Source organism: Mirounga angustirostris, unplaced genomic scaffold (assembly GCF_029215605.1).
Source record: "Mirounga angustirostris isolate CCGP_5_RB_7025 unplaced genomic scaffold, mMirAng1.0.hap1 SCAF_8, whole genome shotgun sequence".
Classification (NCBI taxonomy): domain Eukaryota; kingdom Metazoa; phylum Chordata; class Mammalia; order Carnivora; family Phocidae; genus Mirounga; species Mirounga angustirostris.
The window spans coordinates 87,599,463-87,621,956 of record NW_026991716.1 but is presented as its reverse complement, the minus strand read 5'-3'; the positions used below and the strand labels follow the sequence as shown (position 1 = coordinate 87,621,956).

The window sequence follows — 22,494 nt, the reverse complement described above, 5'->3', positions numbered from 1 at the left end:
ATAATGATAAAGAAGTCAATACACAAGAATGATAAAATTCAGACTCAACATACACTAATAATAATAATAAAAAACAAACCCTCCAACATATTGCAGAATTGGAGGAGATACAGATCATAGTGGGAAACATTAAAATACCACTCTCAGTAGCTCATAGAAGAAGCAGACAAAAAAATCAGTTAAAATTTAGACGAAATAAATATATTTGACCTAATTAACAAGGATGAAACACAGTACCTCAAAATGACAAAATATTTTTTTCTTTTCAAGTGTATCTTTACCAAAATTGATCATAAGCTAGACCATATCCTAAATCTCAACACATTTAAAAGGATTAAATTAATTCAGAGCATATTCCCTCACCACAGTGATATTAAACTAGAAATAAATAAAAAGATAACTTGGAAATCCCAAATTTAGAAATTAAAGAATATATGCCTAAGTATTCCATGGGTCAAGAATGAAATCAAAATGGAAATTACAAAATTGGGGAACAAAATAAAACTGAAAATTTGGCACTTAAAACTTGTAGAATACAACTAAGTCCATGCTTAAAAGAAAATTTAAGACTAAAAATCAAAATTAAAATTAAAAAAATAGAAGACTAAATTTCAATGATCTAAGATTCCATCTCATATAGCTAGGAAAGAAAAAAGAACAAATCAAATCCAAAGGAAATAGAAGAAAAAAATAATAAAGATCAGAGCAGAAATAAATAAAATAATAAATAAAATACCATAGAAAACACACACACAAAGCCAAACTTTGGTTATTTGAAATATTATCAAAATGTATAAAACTTTAACAAGTCTAATCAAGAATAAGAAGATAGAACTTACAAAAAAAAAAAAGTTACACACCAAGTCCTCATGAACATATAGATGCAAAAATCCTAAATAAAATACAGCAAATTGAATCTAGCAATGTATAAAGACAATAATACATCAAAACCAAATGGGTATGGAGGTTCCTCTAAAAGTTAAAAATGGAACTACCCTAGGATCCAGCAATTGCACTATTAGGTATTTACCCAAAGAATACAAAAATATTAATTCAAAGGGATACATGTACCCCCATATTCATGGCAGCATTATTTATAATAGCCAAATTATGGAAACAGCCCAAGTATCCACTGACTAATGAATGGATAAAGAAGATGTGATATATGTATTCAATGGAATATTAACCATAAAAAATAATGAAATCTTGCCATTCACAATGATATGGATAGAGCTAGAGAATATTATGCTAAGGGAAATAACTCAGTCAAGGAAAGACAAATACCATATGATGTCATTGATATGTGGAATTTAAGAAACAAAACAAACAAGCAAAGGGACAAAAGAAGAGAGAGAGGTAAACCAAGAAACAGACTCTTAACTATAGAGAACTGATGGTTACCACAGGGCAGATGGGTGGGGGGAAGGGTGAAATAGGTGATGGGGATTAAGGAGTACACTTGTGATGAGCACCAGGTGGTCTATGAAAGTGTTGAATCACTACGTTGTACACCTGAAACTGCACTGTATGTTAACTAACTGAAATCTAAATAAAAATTTAAAAAGAAAAAAATAGGTTTATTTTAGGAATTCAAGATTGCTTAACATTTAAAAATAATTCTATATAGTTTAAAATATTAACAGAAAATGGAGAAAACTGAACAGTCCTTTTGACAGTTATGACAGTATCATTGATAAATTTCAACTTCAAATCATGATTAAAAACTCTGAGCAATTTAGGGGCGCCTGGGTGGCTCAGTCGTTAAGTGTCTGTCTTCGGCTCAGGTCATGATCCCAGGGTCCTGGAATTGAGCCCTGCATCGGGCTCCCTGCTCCACGGGAGTGCTGCTTCTCCCAATCCCCCTGCTTGTGTTCCCTCTCTTTCTGTGTCTCTGTCTGTCAAATAAATAAATAAAATCTTTTAAAAAAAAAGACTCTGAGCAATTTAGGAATAGAAGAAAACTTGAAAGCAGATACACAGTATCTATAAATAACCTACATCAAACATCATACTTACTGGTATAATGTTGAAATCTTTCCTCTTAAAACTGGTAATGACATAAAGGAGCTTACTATGACCACTTTTATTTAGCATTGCAGTGAAGGTCCTCTTCAGTGCAATGAGTAATGAAACTAAAATAAATAAATATAATATAATAAGGTTTGAAAGGGAAGAAACAAAATTATGGTTATTCTCAGACGAAATGATTATATATGTAGAAAAATAATACAGATAAATCATTAGAATTAAAAGAATGGATTTAGCAAGATTTCATGTACAATCAATGTACAAAATAGATCAATGTACAAAATAGATCAATGTACAAAAATAAATGGTATTTCTACACATCAACAACAAACCAAAATAAAAAAAATTATAAAGTATAATTTTCAATAGCATCAAAAAACTTGAGATACTCTGAAATATAACAAAGATGTGCAAAATATTGTGGTGAAAACTATAAAACATTATTGAGAGAAAATAAGAACTAACTAAACATTTATGAAATAAAGAACTCAAGATTTTAAAGATGTTAATTCTCCACAAATTGATCTATAGTTTAGTACAATCCCAGTCAAAACCACAGCAGACTAAAATACATACAGAAATGCAAAGGGCCTAAAATAGTAAAAGCAATCTTAAGAGAAACAAAAGCTGGAGGACTTACACTACCATATTTCAAGAATTGTAATAATTAATTCAATTATAAATTACTCAATTTTGGTATTAGTATAAAAGTAGACTAATAGAGGGGTGCCTGGGTAGTTCAGTCAGTTGTGTCCAACTCTTGATTTTGAAGTAGGTCATGGTCTCAGGGTGGTGAGATCGAGCCCTGCATAGGGCTTGGAGCTGAGCATGGAGCCTGGTTAAGAGTCTCTCTCTTCGGGGTGCCTGGGTGGCTCAGTCGTTAAGCATCTGCCTTGGGCTCAGGTCATGGTCCCAGGGTTCTGGGATCAAGTTCCGCATCGGGCTCCCTGCTTGGCGGGAAGCCTGCTTCTCCCTCTCCCACTCCCCCTGCTTGTATTCCCTCTCTCGCTGTGTCACTCTCTGTCAAATAAATTAATAAAATATTAAAAAAAAAAAAAGATTCACTCTCTTCCTCTCCCACTGCCCCTTCCATCCTTGCTCATGCTCTTTCTCTCTTAAAAAACAGAAAACAACAACAAAAAATACATAAATAGAATAGAACATACAGTCCATAAACAGACTTTCACCTACATAGTCACTGACATATAAGTGATAATATTATAGTATCAAAGAAAAAGAATTGTATTTTCAATAAATGTGTCTGGATCAATTCAATAATCACACCTTAAAAAGTAATTTCAATCACATGGCTAAATGTGAAATTTAAACAATAATGTTGTTAAAAGAAAAGCAGGCTAGGAAAAGATTTCTTAAAAAAAAAAAAAAAGACAAAAAGTATTAACCGTAAGGTAGAAATGTAATATATCAGACATTAAAATTAAGAATTTCCCAGTTCAAGAAAAAATTCAGAGGATGTGTGTGTGTGTGTGTGTGTGTCTAAGAGATTCATCTCTTTAAAATATTTATAAAAAGAAAATGGCAGGCAAATCAATAGAAATGTGGGTAGAAAACTTGAACAATCACTCCCCCCTAAAAAATTCAAAGAGACAATAAACATACGAAAAAGAGTTCAATTTCATAGTAATCTGGACAATAAAAATGAAAAATTACAGTTCAAAACAATTTTACATACACTCAAATGATTACAATGAAAAAGACGAGTAGTACCAAGTGTTGTTGAAAATGTGGAGTAAGTAGACCTCCCATACATTGCTGGTCTCTCTGGAAGCTGGTACAACCTACTTTGAAAATTGTGCATCAGAGTCTTCTAACATTGAAAATCCACAAACCCTGTGGCCAAAATTTTACTCCAGGATATATACCCAACAAAAAGTGCATGCATGTTCATCAAAAATCATGTATTCAATAACCACATGTAACAATATAAGATGAATCTCATAAACAAAATACTGAGTGAAAGAAGTCAAACACAAAAAAATACTGCTGTATGAATTCATTTTTCAAAAACTTCAAAAAAGAGTGGTGGCAGTAGGGAGGGTACATGATGTGCTTCTGAGGTGCTGGTGATGTTCTGTTTTTTAACCTCAGTGCTTGGATATGTATTATTAAGGCTTTACTGTATAATTGTGCCCCTCGGTATATATAGGTCATCCTTTAATAAAATATTACTTTAAAAAACTATTGCATAAAAGCATTAAGGCGTTTCTAAGTTTGATAGCACAAGCAGTAAAAATAAAGGCAATATTGCTAAATGTAACTTGAAAGTTTGAAAAATAATCCACAATCAAACACATAAATATGATTAAAGACAAGATATATGAAAGTATATTAACTAAATATAAACATATCATTAAAAAACAAAAGAGAGGGACGCCTGGGTGGCTCAGTCAGTTGAGCGTCTATCTTCAGCTCAGGTCATGATCCCAGGGTCCTGGGATCGAGCCCCACATCGGGCTCCCTGCTCAGCAGGGAGTCTGCTTCTCCCTCTCCCTCTGCAGCTCCCCCTGCTTGTGCTTGCTCTCTCTCTCTCAAATAAAAAAATAAAAATCTTAACAAAAGAGTTAGTATCTTCAATATATAAATAATATTAACAATAAAAAATATGATCACTGCAACAGAAAAAATTGGCAATGAATATGAATAGATAATTTATAAGTAATATAGGCAAATAACTAATAAACATATTAAAATGTTCAAAAATAGGAAAGGAAAGACTAAAACAAAGAATTGAATTTTTAGAGATTAAATTTGTTAAGAGAAAAAGCACAGCTGAAAAGAAAAATAAATTGATGAACTTTCTTGAAAACCTTTCTTTAAATCTATCAGGCTTTAAAAACATTATACACTTAAGTCTGTTAATTCTACTTGTCGGGTGTAACCTGAAGAAAAATGTGGGTGATTTAGCTTCAAGGACGTTCACTTTGTTCATAAGAACAATATGATTAGAAATGCTCTAACCATCCAGTGGTAGAAAATTATTTACATAAATTATGGTACATTTAATTAATAAAATAATAGGTATCTAGCTATTTTTAAATTCAATAGAAGTTATTCGATGACAAAAATGCTTTATAAGCAGTTACAATATGTACTTACGCATAACAAAATATTAAGTATGGTTTATTTCAGATGATAGCCATCTGATTAACTTAAATTTTCTTCTTTTCACTTGTTTGTTCATTTTATTTATGTATTTATCTATTTACTTGCTTACTTATTTTGGGGGGAGAGAGAGAGTGAGAGTGGGAAGTGGCAGAGGGAGAGGGAGAGAATCCTAAGCAGTCTTTACACCCAGCCCAGAGCCAGACACGGGGCTCCATTTCATGATCCTGGGATCATGACCCTGAGATCATGACCCCAGCCAAAATCGAGAGTCAGACACTTAACCAACTGAGCCAACCAGGCGATCCTTGTTTGTACATTTTAAATTGTTAACAATGAATCTGTATTAATTTTATACTTTTTAAAAAATGAATAAAATGTGTTTGAAAATAAAGCTAGACTATTATTAAGGGGTAGCAGAAAACAGGAGAGTAGCTAGAGGATACTATGAAATCTGAGGGTGTTTATGCATTTGTTTCTTTTATGATGAGAAAGACCGCATGTTTATATAATAGGGAGAGAACAATAGAAAGAGAAAGGTAAAAGGCAGAAAAGAAGGTATTACTGATGAAGCCAGGTGGCTCAGGAACCAGAGAAGATCAAATCCAAAGGAAATGGTAGGTAAACCTGGGGAGGAGGACACTTCATTCATTGATGCAAAAGGCAATTACCTGTGATCTGCTGGTGTGAAGTTGGGCAGGACACTAAAAGAATACATATTTTATGTATTTTCTTTGTGAAGTAGAAAATAAGGGCCTATAAATTTGGTTCTCTGAGGAAGAAATCAGCTGTTTTTTTTCCTAAACGTATATCTTTGGCTTTAAAAATTGCTAATAAAAAAATTGAAAGGCAAAGCATTTTGTCCACTTGTTCATAAACCTACAAAGGATAATTGTTCACATGATTTTGAACAGGCCTTTTTCTCTTTATATAGCTTGAGAAAAATAATACTCAGTTTGCACTACATACCTCCTATAAAAAGTGCTTCTAGACTTATTAATTTTATTATGAAGTGTCAGAATTGCATGTAGCATTTCATAAGCATGTGGTACATGAAGACAGAATTGCTACCCTAAGGAGTTCACAGATCATGTTCTGTGAGTAAAGTACATCCCAAAGTAATAAACACAGAAGAACTATATGATCCTACAGCAGCATCTTAGTAACTTATAATTATGGGCTTTCCTGAGACTTGCACCAAGATTCACCCAATTTCGCATTTTCAAGAACCTAAAGCCTACTTTCTCATTATCATCAAATTCCCTATTCTCTACTGGATACAAGCAACACTTCACCGCTCTCTTATACTTACCTTTGGCTTTTTGAAATTAAAAAAGAAATCAGCTGTGATAATCATTCTCACAGCTTTATTTTTTTTGTTTAGTTGTTTTGTTTTGTGTGTGTGTGGTTTAATCCAGAAAGAGACACCACATCTCACATAACCTCTATATCAAACAATAAAATGCCTGCAGTTCTTTCTCCAAGCTTATTGTAAAAGTTAATAGTTCTCATCACTCTATAATAAGCTTGATAAAGAAAGAAGAAAAGAAACAGAGGAGAATAGCCTTCCTTTCCACAGGTCTATTTGCCCAACCTTGTTTTGTAGATATGAAAGAACAAATGGCAAGGAATCCCTTGTTTACACAAAACTTCAAACACTGAAACTTTCCCCATCACAGAAAAGCAATATTAAGCAAGACCTGAAATAAAAGTTTTATATTAGCTAACTACTGAAGCCTATCCAAATCTTTTCTCTTTTAGACCTATTTTAACTACTCCTGAGGATTTTATGACTCATAAACCTGTGACAGATGTGCCAACCAACATCACATCTAACTTCTGAGACTGTTCAAATATGTCCTTTCTTAAAGTAGGTAAAAATCAGCATTTTACAGATGTTTAATTTAATAAAGAAATCAATGCTATGAGTAACATGATATTCTCTCAGAAGATATGCTAGTTTTTCTTCCACCAACTGTTATAATCTTATTTTCTATCTAAATAAATGCAAAACATGTTCTCTTCACTTTAATTTTGTACAAATCCTTATCCAAAGGATAAAATCTTCATGCTTCTTTGTAAATATGAAAGGCTATTTTTAAAAATGCCCTAGATATTAAATGGCATTAGGGAATTATTTCTTTTTTTCCTTAGGCAAAATGATGCTATAGTGGTTGCATAAGAAAATACTCTTGTTCTTAGGAGATTCATGATGAAGTGTTTGGGTGTCATAAGAACAAAGATGGAAAAATGTTAATTATTTAATCAAGGTGATAAGTATATGAGCATATATGCTACCATCTGATATTTTCTGTGTATTTTTAAAGTTCATAATAAAAGTTTGGGCAGAGAGAAGAAATAAAACTTCTATACTTACCATTTTTTATTACTGCATGTTTTTAACAGATTTCTCAAAAAGACCATTAAATTAATCTGCAAGCATTTATAAAAATACTGTATACTAAAATTGTGCTATTATTGTAAGTGTAATAGAGAGAGGAGTCTAAGAATGACATAATGAAGAAATCATTTGGTCTACCCATCCTTTGGGTACTTAGATTGCTTCTACTATTACATATGGGTCTCCAGGAATGGCAAATTTGCTGCCATTTAAAGTTTTCTCTTACTTCCTGGGAAAGCTCTAGCACCAAGTTCTTCTCCATATTTATCCATCATCTGCTTCTCTGACCCTTCTAACCATTTGCTCTGATTAAAGTTTTTGTTTTGTTTTGTTTTGTTTTGTTTTTTTATTCATGAGAGACAGAGCGAGAGAGAAAGGCAGAGGGAGAAGCAGGCTCCCAAGGAGCAGGGAGCCTGATGCGGGACTCGATCCCAGGACCCTGAGATCATGACTTGAGCTGAAGGCAGACGCTTAACCATCTGAGCCACCCAGGTGCCCCATTTGCTCTGATTAGAATAAACTTAAGTCCAACTTTCATACGATCATCATCCAGAATTTGAAAACAGATACCATTTTCCTACTGTATTTTTTTCCAGGTTAAAACTTTCAAATCTTTTGCTTATCACATGAGTATTCTGATCTTTCATTTTTCTAGTTATTTTTTCTCTGAAAATACTCCAGTGTATCCACAGCTCATTGTGGGTCAATTTTTTAGCCATATTCCAAGTGGGTCCAAGCAAAGCAAAATGCAATGCGGCTGTCAATTTCCTAAACTCATGTTGTATACATAATATAAATAGATTCTTTTTAGAATACAATATCATAATGTTGATTCATCTTAAGCTTATTGTTAAAAATGTCTGTTTCTAATGCACTATTTTTTTTTTTAGTTTTTCATATATGTCTCGGATAAATATCATCTATTTATTGCTTGTCTAATTTTCTAATGAAGACTATTTGGATTCTGATCTTATCAACTCTTTATTAATATTAGTTTATTCAACATTCTAATGCATCAAGACAAGTTACTAATACTACAGAGATACAGGAAATGTGTTCCTTTTTCTTTTGCCATGTGAATGGTCACATTCAGTTTTGTTTCTATGTCCAAGTCAGTGATAAAAATGATGAGCAAGACACAGTTAAAGACAAAACTTCAGATCCTAACCCCATGGATACCCCACTGGAGGCTTTTTCTACTATTAAACTACCTAATGATCTTCTTAATTATTCTAGCTAACAGTTAATTGGTCCTCATCATTTCTGCTGGAACATCACTGTAAACCTTTCCACGTGCTTGACTAAGTTCAGAAATACTACATCTTCCATGCTGTAATAATGCATCTGCACTGGATTTTTCAGACTTCTCCCTACTCTGGCTTTCTTCTGCAACTGAAGTAATATTTCTAAAATGCAACTTTAATCTTGTCATTTAATTCCTTAAGATATTTCAATAACTGCCTAATTTTTAAGCCTCGTGCCATTTACAAAGTTCTCCACAGTCTATCTTCAGCCTCTCTCTCCGGTTCCTTTCTTGCCATTCCCACATTCCCAGTGCCACAGCGTATTAAACCACCTACCTTTCCCTGAGTGAACCAGAATCAAATGCCACCATTCCTTCCAAGTGATGTTCCTCTGCCCAGGAACCTAGTTCCTACCACAGATACACATGCAAACAAGACACACACACATTGACACACACATCTGCAACTTTCTCTCTCCCCTAATATATCATTAGCCTTCGGCATAGTCACTTTTTCTGGGAAGACATTCCTCACTGGCCCCAACCCCCACCTAAGTTGTGTCTCTGATTTGCATTCCCTCAGTTCCAGATCACTTCCAAACATCATAATGTATACTTCTGCACTCTGAAGCTTAAGAAATTTAAATCAATATGAAACATGTTAAATTTGAGCTCACTCTGAAGAATGAAATCTTCTAATAGTCAACATTTACTGAGAGCACACTCTCTATCAGGCATTGAGATAAATATTTTACAAACATTAATAGAAAGTCATCAAAAATGTAATTGAACCATATTTTCTTTAATTAATGTATTTCCCATTGTTATAATATTTTATATTTTAATTCTGAATATAACTCTGACATTTAAGTTGTCTGCATTGTTGAGTCTATGAATTGCTTTGCTCCTTTATGCTCCATGGTCTCTAAGGCAGTTTAATTCTTAGGCCAAATAACTTGCTTTAGAGTCTATTGTGTTCTGCTTCAGCAAGATCTCGGAGCCGGTTCAGCACCCTAAGTATCTTGCCTTAGGACAGTTACACAGTCAGTAAGTGATGGATGCTGGATTAGGACACAGGAGACCATAATCCAGGCCCCATCTTTTAATCACTATGCTGTACTGCTTCCTGTTAAGTAATACTGCCACTCTGTTTTCAATCTCTGGTTATTTTCTCAGCAACTTTCCTTTTTCTGAATGGTAAGCACTTTGAAAAAGAGTCTTAAAGTTTTATATTGATATGAAGTATGACTAACATTCTGAAGCTTATTTTGTGTGAATTTGATGGATGCCATCCTAGTGACCTAGGTATATGCAGGTAGAAAATCTCATGTGCACATGGACCTGGTTGACTGACACACCTTGAAAAAAATGAATTAGCAGGTCACAGCTCCCCAAAGGGGGATTGTGTGGGAAGCACATAGTATAAGGCATGAATTTTCCAAGGAAAGAAGTAGTGACCCATCTCTACTGTATACTGAGAGATACCTCCTGTTCTTCCCACTTGCTTTTGAATCCCCTCAGCCATGAAGCAACAGGTAATTCTAATTTAATGAATAGACTGACTCCAGTATTTTGAACCATATTTCTAGTAACAATAATGTTCTTCACTCTAATGTTACTAAGTCTCATCCAAACATACAAACTAGCAGCTTTGTCAATATTTCAAGTAAACTAAATACTATACAAACATGTGACTAATGAAAATTTTGTCTGTAGAATGTCCTGGAATTTTTTGAAGTTCTAGCACTCTGAAATTCTTCATCTATAAAAGGTATGAAAGCTACTCTTGTATACCTCCTCCTCCTCCATCTATCCTATTCCGTGCAACTCAAACTTGTGCTGGGCATTTGGAAAAAGGGAGCTGCTGATGCAGTCTAAAATAAAGAATATCTACCTGTTAGAAGGCATTATATAAACCAAAATCAAGTTGTAGGAAATAATGTCATAGTCCCACTAAACAAAGATTGGTTGTGCTCAGGCATGTAAATGTGCTTTCTTATTATAAAAATAAATAAGCTTTTAACTTTACAAACCTCCTACTGTTTCCAACATATTTTTTGCCAGTGGATAGAAAATAGGGGTTGATTTTTCCTTCTACAAACGGACCCTTGAAATCATAGAGAGAACCATGGAGATACACATTCAAATAATATTACTTTTAAAGCAGATGCACTACATACTGTGAGGAAAATTGGGAAATGGGTACTTAAATGTTAGCAATTTAAGACCTAGAAGGAATGCATACTGATTGGGAAGGCAGATGCTTGAATAATATCAAGATATAAATAGGACAGATCAAACTGAGATAACAGGGAAGGCAGCCACATGAATAATCACCATATACACAGTATAAATAACACCAACTATTTGAGGCCAAGAGCACACATTTTAATTATATTGATTTTTAAAAAATAGGTCAGCTAAATAAAAAGAAAAGGCAAAAAGTGATTGAATGAGCAAATCCCTTCACAATCCAGACCTCTGTTTTTTTCTTCTGCAAAATATAGGGAATAGGTGAAATGATCTTGAAGATCCAAGAGTCAGAAAATTTTCATAATTCTAAGACGGCTTAAGAACTGCAAAGTAAATTGGGAGCATCACTGATTATGTCAGAATTTAAAATGTGGTTAATTGCCAATCTCCTGCAAATATGGCACACTCTTTAACACCCTAACATTAGTTTCCAAAAAATATATAGATTTGAGAAACCATGTGTCCAAATATTACTGAGTTTAATTTGCATGGAGCACTGGGTGTTATACGCAAACAATGAATCATGGAACACTGCATCAAAAACTAATGATGTAATGTATGGTGATTAACATAACATAATAATAAAAAAAAATTAATAAAAATATAGATGGAAATACATTTTGAGTTTGCAAAGAGCTATGCAAAGATGTTAGGAGGGTAAATTTCTTAAGTTTTAATCCAGAAAGAGTAATTAAAAAGATGGTTAGAAAATTGATATTTTAAAAAATCAGAAATCAATTTAATAGCAATAGTGTAATCCATAAAGCAGCTTAAAAATGTAATTTGATATTATATACAATAGAATTTATATTACTTATATGGACTATTACTTCAAGAAAGTCTTTTAATTCCCTCTTATATAATTATTTTGCAGAATTTCTTTTAAAACTATTATGCTATTAGTTGGACAATTAACTATCATATATGAGCTGTGTATTTTTGTGTGTTTATTATTTTGTTTTAACTAAGGAGATAAAGGGAAATAAAAAAAGTAACTGTTTACTTTCACCTCTTTTTAGGCAAGTTTTCTTAAAACCCTTAAAAATATTTTTCTTTAATAATCCAATCAAAAATTGGGCAGACATTTCTCCAAAGAAGACATACAAATGGTCAACAGACACATGAAAAAATACTCAACATCACTGGCACCAAGGAAATACAAATCAAAACCACGATAGATACCACCTCATACAAGTCAGAATGGATAAAATTAACAAGTCAGGAAATGACAGATGTTGGTGAGGATGCAGAGAAAGGGGAACCCTCTTACACTGTTGGTGGGAACGCAAGCTAGTGCAGCCACTCTGGAAAACAGTATGAAGGTTCCTCAAAAAGTTGAAAATACAGCTACCCTATGACCCAACAATTGCCCTACTGGGTATTTACCCCAAAGATACAAACATAGTTATCTGAAGGGGCACATGCACGCCAATGTTTATAGCAGCAAAGTCCACAATAGCTAAACTATGGAAAGAGCCCAGATGTCCATCGACAGATGAATGGATAAAGAAGATGTGGTATATATATACACAAAGGAATACTACTCAGCCATCAAAAAAATGAAATCTTGCCATTTGCAATGACGTGGATGGAACTAGAGGGTATAATGCTACATTAAATAAGTCAATCAGAGAAAGACAATTATCTTATGATCTCACTGATATGTGAAATTTAAGAAACAGAACAGAAGATCATAGGGGAAGAGAGGAAAAAATAAAAGAAGACAAAACCAGAGAGAGAGAAAAACCGTAAGAGATTCTTAATCACAGGAAACAAATTGAGGGTTGCTGGAAGGGAGGGAGGTGGGGGGATGGGGTAACTGGGTGATAGACAATAAGGAGGGCACCTGATGTAATGAGCACTGGCTATTATATAAGACTGATGAGGGCGCCTGGGTGGCTCAGTTGGTTAAGCGACTGCCTTCAGCTCAGGTCATGATCCCGGAGTCCCTAGATCGAGTCCCGCATTGAGCTCCCTGTTCGGCAAGGAGTCTGCTTCTCCCTCTGACCCTCCCTCCTCTCATGTGCTCTCTCTCATTGTCTCTCTCACAAATAAATAAATAAAATCTTAAAAAAAAAAAGACTGATGAATCACTGACCTCCAGCTCTGAAACTAATAGCATATTATATATTAATTAATTGAATTTAAATTAAAAAATGAAAAAAAAATTTTAAGATAGAAAAAAAATTTTGTTTGACCTTTTTAACAATTGTAGTATTAATCAGACATAAAGTATTTTGAGATTGCTAAAAAGGTTAGCATTCATGTGATTATTAATAATATGTCATCATCTCCTTGGTGAAGCCTACCTATCCACAAACTCCCCAGACAGATTTCATGCCTTCCACTTAAAAACTTTTTCATTCCTATTTCTTGGTACTTCTAACAGCATCCCTGGCATAACCTTCTATTACCATGCAGAATTCCTCTGAAAACCCTTTGAGGACAGAGAAGATAACTTATTCATCTCTCACTTGTTGGACTTAATTTGGTACCTGGCATACTTTGTGTGTCTAATGAATGTTTGAAGATTAAACCACTAGTATGGGGAGGGAATACGACAATGTTGCAAGTATTAATACAAAATAAATGGAAGGAGGGGCATCTGAGTGGCTCAGTTGGTTAAGCATCGGACTCTTGATTTTGGCTCAGGTCATGACCTCAGGTCCTGAGATCAAGCTCCGCATTGGGCTCCATGCTGAGTATGGAGGTTGCTTAAGATTCTCTCTCCCTCTCCCTTTGCCCCTCCCCCACTTGTGTGAGCTCTTTCTCTCAAAAAAAAAGGAAGGAAATTATAATATTTTTATATCAATAAAAATAAATATTGTAGAAATTGATCAAATTACCATTATCTATTTTTCTTTTCCCAGGCAACTAAGAGAATCATGTGGGTCAGACTGTGTCCCTTCCTCTGTATTTTTCTTCACAGCAATCCAGAAAGCCTAACTTATTTGCTAAAGCCTTTTGTAAAATACAAAGTATTATGAGTTATTTTTATAATTGGAACAGTCTGTAAAATAGGGGACTTTATCTTTAAGGCTAATTGGAATTTATGCAAAAATTCCTACTCTTCAGAACTAGTTTTAAGATTCAATAATGGATATTATTTGCTGAGAAATTTAAAAACTGAAAGAATCCAGAACAGGTGTGAAAAGAAAATATTGTAGAAAACTGTTTGTCATGGAAACTGTAAATATATAAATAAAGTGTTAAAGTTAGTAGCTTTCCTTTTCCAAACATCTAATTCAAACAAGCATGTGGAAATTTTAAATGCGATAATGTGGCTAAGCCAGTAGAGATCTAATATAGAACTAATGTACATGTGAGTGTGCATGCAAAAGTGGTATACACCTACAGAGACTCATACATAAGCAAGAGCTAAAGAAAACTTAAATGACCAAGTAGTTAATCCAGAGATAAAGGTGGGAAGAAAAATACAGTGTCCTAACACTATGAAACAAAGCAATAGGTCATTGGCAAAAATGTTTACACTGACTCTGTGTAGACACAACCTAACTGAGTCTATCCTATAGTCAAGTGAAATGACCCAGTTGTAGATTATCAGTCTCTGTGTGTTTAGGGTGGAGAGTACATACACATGTGCACACACACACAACAGATTTTCATTTAAAACTGATACTACTCATAAAGAGCTCCTGAGAGTAAACTGTAGATCTGTAATCAAAAAACCCCTTTATTTAAAAAAATGCTCCTAAAATTCATTAGTGAGAATAATTAGCCTATAAACTCTTGTGAATTTGCCCCATGTTGAATTCCCACCTTTTAGCTGTCTGTCACTACATAGATGTTGAAGAGTTAGACAAATTATACTAAAAATTATGCATGTTCAAAGACATTTCTAGCAGTACTATTTTTAATAATGAAACAAAATAAAAACAATCTAAATGTGTATCACCTGGGGATTGGTTCTAAATAGCATTGTAAACCACTGGAAGAGTGTGCAATTATTAAAATAGTTGCATAGATGTACATTTATTATCATGTAAAAATATTCAAAATAAATTGCTAATGAAATAGCAGGTCAAAATCAGCATTTTTTAAGAGACAATATTGTGTAGTGGTTAAGAATAAGATCTGTTGTTGAATCACTATATTGTACACCCAAAACTAATATAACACTGTACGTTGACTCACTGGAATTAAAATAAAAACTTAAAAAAAAAGGTCTCTGAAGTCAGCCTGCTTGAGCTCATAGTCCACTTCAGCCTTTATGCTGAGCAGCCTTAAAGAAATCACTTAATTTTTTATACCTCAGTTTCCTATGGGAGAAAATACCAAGTTATTTGTATTACCAAGTACCAACTTCATAGGATTGTTGTGAAGGTTAAATAAAAGAATAAGTTAAAATTCTTTTTTTTTTAAGGTTTTATTTATTTATTTGACAAAGATAGAGAAAACAAGCAGGGGGAACGGCAGGCAGAGGGAGAGGCAGAAGCAGGCTTCCCGCTGAGGAAGGAGCCCAACACAGGGCTCGATCCCAGGACCCTGGGATTATGACCTGAGCCGAAGGCAGCCGCTTAACCAACTGAGCCACCCAGGCGCCCCAAGAATAAGTTAAAAGTCTTAGAACAACAGTGCAATTTCAATAAAACTTAGCTATTTCATTTTAGTTATGTCTAAATATTTATTTATAGATATATAAATATAAAATAAATATACATATATAGAAATATGTATGAAATGATAGACATCAAAGTATTAATGGAGGACAGTTATGAATAACTGAATTATAGATAATTACTATTTTCTAAACTTCTTGAAGTAAAAAGAATTTTATGGATCTGAGATACCTTTACAGGCAGAAAACAGTTTTTGATGATAGAGTAATTTGGGACAGAACATTATATATGATTTTAGATTCTTAGTATACATAGAACCCAAGCAAAAGGGAGAATGTTTCCAATCTTAGGGAAATATCTAAATATAGATTCAGCAAATTTAGCTCATCACTATAGAAATGAACCACTTTAGTTTGGGATAATCCCATTTGTTTATTTCAGCTTTTGTGGCCTTGCCACCAGGAGACTGGTCCAAAAATATATTGCTAAAACTGCTGTAAAAGAGCTGCCCATGTTTTCTTCTAAGAGCTTTACAGTTTGAGGTCTCACATTCAAGCATTTAATCCATTTTAAATTTATTTTTGTATATGGTGTAAGGTAGTTTCCTAGTTTCATTCTTTTGCATGTAGCTGTCCAGTTTTCCCAAAATCATTTACTGAAGGGACCATCTTTTTCTTACTGTATATTTTTTTCTCCTTTGTTATACATTATTTGGCCATATATGTGTGGGTTTACTTCTGGCTCTGTTCTTATTCTATTGATCTATATGTCAGTTTTCATGGCAGTACAATACTGTTTTGATTACTATATCTTTATACTATAGTTTGAAATCAGGAAGCATGATACCTCCACCTTTGTTCTTCTTTCTCAAGATTGCTTTGGCTATTCAGAATCTTTTATGGCTCCATACAAATTTTAGGATAAGGATGTGGAGAAATGGGAACCCTCATGCACTGTTAGTGGAAATGTAAATTGGGGAAGTCACTATGGAAAACAGTATGGAGGTTCCTCAAAAACTTAAACATAAAACTACCATATGCTCCACTTCTAGTTATCGACCCAAAGAAAATGAAAACATCAATTAGAAGTGATAGATGCACCCCTATGTTCACTGCAGCATTATTTATAATAATCAAAAATTGGAAGCAAACTAAATGTCCATTGATAGATGAATAAAGAAGATGTGGCATGCCATTGTGTGCTATCTATATACACCAACAATGGAATATTGCATAGCCATAAAAAAAAAAGAATGAAATATTGCCATTTGTGACAACATGGATAGACCTAGAGGATATTATGCTAAATGAAACAAGTCAGATGGAAAAAGATAAATACCATATCATTTCACTTACATGTGGAATCTAAAAAAGAAACAGATGAATAAATAAAGAAAAACAGAAACACTCATACATACAAGAAACAAACTTTTGGTTACCAGAGGAGGGAGGGGCTTAGGTGGGGGGTAAAATAGATGAAGCAGATTAAGAAGTACAAACTTAAAGTTATAGAAAAAAATAAGTCATGGGGATGTAATGTACAGCATAGGGAATATAGTCAATAATATTGGTGACAGATGACAACTAGACATCATGAGGATCCCTATACATTTATAAAAAAATACTGAATCACTTTGATGTACACCTGAAACTAATAGAATATTCTGTGTCAATTATACTTCAATTAAAAAAGAAAGAAAGAAATGAATCACTTTACCTTTATGGAATAATGATCTTGAAAACTGAACAAAAAAAATGACTTAGTTTGAGAGAAGCAATTCAGATCAGGCAGAGATAATGTCACTTTAGCATCAACCCCCAGAACACCACTTTTCAATATTCACTGAGATGTGAGTAACTTGGTTAAAATTTTCTCCCAAGTCTCAGATGTGTTAAGCCACTCAAAAATCAAAATTGTTGCTGTTTAAATTAGAAACCAAATATAAGTTGGTATATATTTTGTTTATTTATTTAAAAATCAATGAATACATGAAAAGTAATTCTAAAATAGTATGTAAAAATGTCTTCTGCTTGCAGTCACACCAATAACGGGAAAGGTCACTGCTAACTCTCCTGAGATTCGCTATCATGCTGCAGTGAAGAGGGTTTGCAAGAAATCAGAAGAATGGGCAGAGGTTCTCATGCAAGGTGAGCTCATCATCTGCTCCTGGATCTAGGGTCTGCAACTAATCATTCATTTTGGGAGAAGAATGATAAGTAATATTCATTTTATCCATTCTTACCCCATGGCTCCTGGCTCCTTAGCCCAAAATTTACCAAGGACAGATGGAATTGATGCTGATTGCATACTGAAGAACCTTTGCTGAGGTCCTGAGGTTATCCGGACATTATTGGTTATTCTAAGCTGGCGCTTTCCTGCAGGATCTAGAGTACTTAAACTGCTACCCAACTTGCTATAAAGGTTAACTTAATTGTTTCCAAGAAAGACAGATAACTCCCTAACTGGGCAGACACTATGCGAGAACAATAAAAAACAAGCTGTCTTTCTACCTCTGGTAAGTTAAAGAATGACAGGTTTAGCAACATTTTCAAACACTCTGATTTGCATAAAGCCACAGATCAGCAGAGTGACTTTTAGTACTTTACAATGCAAAAATCAACTTTCATTCACCGTTCCGTTTATCATAACAGATGTTCTGATCAGCATTCCCAGGTCACTGTGTACAGTGTACATGTTTATATAATTACAAGAGAAAAGAGGTTAAAATGTTGTGCCTCATCCAATACTGTCAAAATGAAACAATACAACAATTCACACCGGGGGACAGCAAGAGAGTACATGTAAGCACTATAAATATACATAAACCACAACCTAAACTGTTTCCCAGCCCAACCTCCAGAAATGGATTTCTCCCAGTAGACATATAAGAACCAATATATATCCCTAACTGCATCGTGTGACCTAGTTGAAGGCAGCCTAGAGACAAAGATGGAATTTCCACTACATTTGTAGGATTCCATGAATATGTATTTAGCTTTTGTCAGAGGACAACAAATATCCCATAGTTGTAATGTGAGTAAAAGTGCCATTTGTTTTCCTTCTCACATACCTGCTTGTAACACAGAAAATGTGGCATAAAGTACACTTTAGAGGAAAGAGAGAGAGGGTTATTTATGGACAAATTCACAGAATGAAGATATAAATGTACACAAATGTAAAGATACAAATCTAGACAAAGATATTCTTGCTCTAAAGTGGAAAAACTTTTCTTGGGCTGTGATATACACTACCCGCATCTAAATCCACCTGAGTTTTCTTTGGCATCTGTTGTTTAACTTATATATATTTAAGTGCTGATACAAATCTATGATGCTCAATCATACTACACCATGCTTATGTGAATTTATAGGGAAAAAAATTAAAAAGCTTCATAGTTACGGTAAGTGCCAAGCAGGGTGGTAGTTTAGAGACTGAGATTCTAGTCCTGGCTTGGCCATTAACTAACTGAACTTTAAGAAAGTCAGTTAAGTGTTCTGGGCTTCAGTTAACCTTGCGGTGAACTGAGGAGTTTGAAGGACTCAGGTGATGTCAAGGCTCATGCTGTTCTTTATCATCTCCTTCTTAACTCCAGTACCCAACACAGCACTTAGCACACCGGAGATACTCCATGAGTATTTGTGGAAATGGATGAATGAATTATTTAATGAGTCAGTGAATAAAGGCACCCATAAGATCCTAGCCAATCTAAACCATCATAACATTATGTAGTTAATTTGCATGACAAAACCTTTAAAATTAAATCCTCGTTCACAGGCAAATGTGTGTTTTCTGAAATGCGTGATGGTATCTAGAAAGTAATATTACAGCATCACAACCTAAATCCCCTGTCAATCTAGTCTGAATCATGTACCTATCTGGAGGAAGCAAAGTTAATATAATGACATAGCTGAGTCATCTAGTGAGAGCTCAGTAATACAGGCAAAGTTGAAGACCTCATCCATGATCAAATTTCCACCGATGGTGACTTAATTAACCATTGACCTTGCACTGAACAGCAGAAATCATAACTGTGGATTTCTGTCAGCCTACTGCCTTTTCTATTCATGCCACATCCACTAGAAAATTATTATCTTATCCAAGAACAGGAAGTGGGCTCTACTTTCTAGAAATAGGTTATGTATTTGAAATAATCCAATCATTATATTTCTACCCTATGAAATTATTATGCTAATCAGATACTTTCTATAAAACCATTTTCTATGACTTTTATTCAAGCTTGGAAGAAAAGGTTAGGAAGAAATAACACTGATTTAGCTTAAACCAAGGTAATCACAGAAGGTATTTAGTCACTTTGGACCTATAGGACACTTAAATATTTGCATAAAAAGCCAAAAATTGAGTTTAAATATTTTTAAAATCATACCCAACTTTTAGCAATTTAGAGCGCAAGTATTTAAGATTTGATTTCTTGTTGTTGCTATTGTTGTCATTTTTAGACACTTTCCCTCTATGGATTGAAAGGAAAATGAAGGAAAGATAGAAGGAACGGAGGAATGAAGGGAGGGAGGGAAGGAGGATGGAAGGAAGGGAAAGGGATGGGAATACAAGAACTGAAGACTGCAAAGTACTTGGTAATGACCACAGCAGGAAGGTGATACAGGGAGGATTCAGGTCTTATGTATAGAAGCATCAAACCTTTCCACTGTATTTCAGCCACACTGCATGTATTTTGTTGAGAGGTAGCAGAAAACAGGAATTCAGTAAAAAATGTAAATAGTGACAATTTATCTCTCATAGAATGGTATCCAATGAAAAGGGGAAGGTATAAATCAATGGGATTGTTTCATCCAGTAATTACATAAAATTTGAAAAATTATTAACAATTGTGAACCCCCTCATTTCACTATCTTGTTGTTGTTATTTCTACAGATTTGTAGGCCTGCTTTAAATCTCAAGGCTCAAGCCACCCACTGTTTTGAGGACTTAGTACATTTAACTGTATCTAAAAAAGGAAGCTATTCAATATGATTTTTTTAAGTGTTATGTATTACCATAAAGAAATTAAAATATCATTATCTTGTTTAGTAAAGAGCAGAAAAAAGTGTTCATCATCAAATAGGTCATTACATATTTAAATAAATTATTGGCTTTTTAAACTATCATTATGTGGATAATTTACCAGTTTTCTTATCTTCGAATGGCCCTTCAAATAGCAGTTTATCATTCTTGGGTCTGAAACTTCCTTTTGGCCATTGATTAAAATGAATAAAATGAGTGTTACAAAATCTGGAAAATCTCTATGTTTCTTAAAGGCGATATGTACTTCTGCTAAACTCTAACAGCACTTCAGGCAGTGCCATTTATCACTTAATTATACATTGTCTTGCCTTGTTCTTTATTTCCATCACAGTTTTGTGTATACTAAACTAGGCTCCCATGAAATCTCATGGATCCAGAAGGGCAAATGGAAAGATGTCTGGATTGTTTTTTTAAACTGACTTATTGTTATGGGGCACCTGGGTGGCTCAGTCAGTTGAGCCTCTGCCTTCGGCTCAGGTCATAATCCCAGGGTCCTGGGATCGAGTCCCCCATGGGGCTCCCTGCTCAGTGGGGAGCCTGCTTCTCCCTCTCTTTCTGCCTGCCGCTCCCCCTGCTTGTGCTCTCTCTCTCTGTCTCAAAAATATAAATAAAAATCTTAAAAACTGACTTACTGTTAGTTACTAATATCATCCATTGGATATATCCATATACATGCCTCTCTTATCATATTATAATTGCACATTACATATTACATTACATTTTTACTTTAAATACTTATATATTTTATGAGCAGGGAGATTTTAAGCCAAGTTTTCAAATGGGAACAATTAACCTTTTAATGAGAAGCAAGGGATACAATCTGCTTTTTAATTTTCTTAGAATCATTTGTAAATATCCTTTTCTACTCCTAACAAAGATAAATCCTTAAAAGAATTTCAATTCTAATTTTAGTACATTGCTACTATGATACTGTATACTTTCAGAACACATATAGACAAACTTATACTTTATATAAGCATTAAAGCATTACAGAAGTAATCATTACACTTTATATTTTATATGACATAGTATCTCCTTACACCTAAAATCCAATCTGAATAGAAACTACAGGTGTAAAAATTTAAAGAAAATGCATGCACCCAGTTCTTTTTTTTCTTATTTTTAGCAATTATAAAAGTAATTATGAACAAGATTGCTGGTCAGATGTGTGAAATTCCTAGTTGTTAAAGACCCAGCTCATAGCCTCTGCTTTAATGAAATATGTCATACAATGCATAGTTCTCTAATATCATTTAACCTATAAATTGTGCTTCTGACCCTTTCATCACTCAAACAGAGAATACAAAGAATAGAACTCATTATAAATTCATGGAGCTTCTAAAACATGAAGAGATACTGGTTATAATTCATTCATGAGTTATTTTCAGTTTATGAAGGAAGGTCTTGCTAAAAGAGAGTAAAAAGCAAAGCATATTAAATCATAAAATTAAATGCAGACTTTGCTGAGTATGGTTTTTAAGTTCCTCCACAAACAGTTCCAGCCCCCATATCAGTTCACCCCTAAAATTCAATAATTCTTTCTCCTCATGTGAACTTCAATATCCCAACCAAAAACCCAGCTTGCCAAAATTGAGGTTATGCTATTCTCCACCCTTAGAATGATCTACAAGACCATGTCTTATCCAGAAGCACAAACTCCTAACCACCTCCTTCAAACCTTTAACAAAATATTCACCTGTTAGCTATCATTAAGCCAGCCAAGCCAACTACTCTATTCACCTTGGCTTGACGTGAACACATTCGAATTTATGAAATTTCTGAGAGCAGAAATTTCTGTTCAGTTGACACTGATGATGTACTTGTTG

General features: G+C 34.0%; 1 protein-coding gene across 6 annotated transcripts in view; it reads right to left on the bottom strand.

Annotated features, from left to right (window-relative positions):
- The window catches only part of GRIK2 (glutamate ionotropic receptor kainate type subunit 2), a 668,588-nt gene that overhangs the window by 431,073 nt on the left and 215,021 nt on the right, over positions 1 to 22,494 (bottom strand). The window lies entirely within an intron of this gene.